Source organism: Felis catus, chromosome A1, assembly GCF_018350175.1.
Source record: "Felis catus isolate Fca126 chromosome A1, F.catus_Fca126_mat1.0, whole genome shotgun sequence".
Lineage (NCBI taxonomy): Eukaryota > Metazoa > Chordata > Mammalia > Carnivora > Felidae > Felis > Felis catus.
Genome location: NC_058368.1, coordinates 83095743 through 83098278, shown reverse-complemented (window position 1 = coordinate 83098278; position 2536 = coordinate 83095743). Strand labels below are relative to the sequence as shown.

General features: G+C 40.8%; 1 pseudogene; it reads left to right on the top strand.

The window, feature by feature from the left end:
• Positions 1-243: 243 nt before the first annotated feature.
• Positions 244-1124, top strand: LOC109492665 (annotated as a pseudogene).
• Positions 1125-2536: the final 1412 nt, after the last annotated feature.

Here is a 2536-nt window from a genome sequence, read left to right as displayed (position 1 = left end):
CACTTTTATAAACTAGACGGTACTAACAGAAAATATTTTTTCTGATATTATACATTTTGATCTTTGAAATTCCTTATCCTGGTGATGTCATCTTAATCATTCACCTGTAGAATTACCACAATCACAAGCTTTTGTAAGGCACTGGGTACATGTTTGCCAAATTAATTAATTAGCATCAATTTTTGTTGTAATAGATAAAGAACACATTCATCATGGCATGGGACAATTAGATTTACCTCTGATTTCATCCTTTTGGGAATCGTTGATCAAAGCCCTATGCACATCTTCCTCTTTTCTTTGGTCTTCTGTATCTTCATGGTGGCCTTCACGGGAAACACTGTCATGGTTCTCCTTATCTACCTGGACACCCAGTTCCACACCCCCATGTACTTCCTCCTCAGCCAACTGTCCCTCATGGATCTCATACTCATCTGCACTACTGTACCCAAGATGGCCCTCAATTACTTGTCTGGAAGCAAGTCCATTACTGTGGCAGTGTGTGCCACACAAATTTTCTTCTATGCATCACTAATAGGTTGTGAATGTTTCCTGTTGGCAATCATGTCTTAGGACCATTATGTTGCCATTTGCCATCTTCTAAGATATTTCAATCTATGAGCCCTAAAATTTGTGGACTTATGGCCGCATCTTCTTTGATCCTGGGCTCTACTGATGGTATCATTTTCTTTCTCCTATTGTGGGTTCAGGGAAATAGCCAACTTCTTCTGTGATTTTCCTTCCATGCTAATCGTCTCATGCAATGATATCTCAACATTTGAAGAAGTTCTTTTCTACCGCTGTATTGTAAGGATTGTTATCCCTGTAACAACCATCATTGCTTCCTATGCTTGTGTCATGCTGGCTGTCATTTGCATGGGTTCTGGAGATGGTCGCTGAAAAGCTTTTGCCACCTGTTCCTCTCACCTCAGGGTGGTGGGAATGTACTATGGAACAGTATTGTTCATATACATGCTGCCCACTTCAGATCGTTCTCCCATCCAAGAAAAAATGATCTGTTTTCTACACCATCCTTATGCCCATGCCAAATCCCCTTATCTATAGACTCCACAACAAATGGCCAGAGTATTCATGAAGATATGGGGAAGGGCAAGTCTGGAGAATAAACTGCTGAATTGTTTTAATGCTTTGACAGAATCTCCTTAGTGTCCCTCTTCTTTGCATTCAGCTCTAAAAATTGACACATACACGTTTTTGGATTGTCATTTTCCTGGTCAACCACACAATTTGTTTGTTTGTTCGTTTGTTTATTATTTCAATTCTTTAATTTATTTTTTATTTTTTTTCAATATATGAAATTTATTGTCAAATTGGTTTCCATACAACACCCAGTGCTCATCCCAAAAGGTGCCCTCCTCAATACCCATCACCCACCCTCCTCTCCCTCCCACCCCCCATCAACCCTCAGTTTGTTCTCGGTCTTTAAGAGTCTCTTATGCTTTGGCTCTCTCCCACTCCAACCTCTTTTTTTTTTCCTTCCCCTCCTCCATGGGTTTCTGTTAAGTTTCTCAGGATCCACATAAGAGTGAAACCATATGGTATCTGTCTTTCTCTGTATGGCTTATTTCACTTAGCATCACACTCTCCAGTTCCATCCACGTTGCTACAAAGGACCATATTTCATTCTTTCTCATTGCCACGTAGTACTCCATTGTGTATATACACCACAATTTCTTTATCCATTCATCAGTTGATGGACATTTAGGCTCTTTCCATAATTTGGCTATTGTTTGAGAGTGCTGCTATAAACATTGGGGTACAAGTGCCCCTATGCATCAGTACTCCTGTATCCCTTGGGTAAATTCCTAGCAGTGCTACTGCTGGGTCATCGGGTAGGTCTATTTTTAATTTTCTGAGGAACCTCCACACTGCTTTCCAGAGCGGCTGAACCAATTTGCATTCCCACCAAAAGTGCAAGAGGGTTGCCGTTTTGCCACATCCTCGCCAGCATCTATAGTCTCCTAATTTGTTCATTTTGGCCACTCTGACTGGCGTGAGGTGATATCTAAGTGTGGTTTTGATTTGTATTTCCCTGATAAGGAGCGACGTTGAGCATCTTTTTATGTGCCTGTTGGCCATCGGGATGTCTTCTTTAGAGAAGTGTCTATTCATGTTTTCTGCCCATTTCTTCACTGGGTTATTTGTTTTTTGGGTGTGGAGTTTGGTGAGCTCTTTATAGATTTTGGATACTAGCCTTTTGTCTGATATGTCATTTGCAAATATCTTTTCCCATTCTGTTGATTGCCTTTTAGTTTTGTTGGTTGTTTCCTTTGCTGTGCAGAAGCTTTTTATCTTCATAAGGTCCCAGTAATTCATTTTTGCTTTTAATTCCCTTGCCTTTGGGGATGTGTCGAGTAAGAGATTGCTATGGCTGAGGTCAGAGAGGTCTTTTCCTGCTTTCTCCTCTAGGGTTTTGATGGTTTCCTGTCTCACGTTCAGGTCCCTTATCCATTTTGAGTTTATTATTGCGAATGGTGTGAGAAAGTGGTCTAGTTTCAACCTCCTGCAAGTTGCTGTC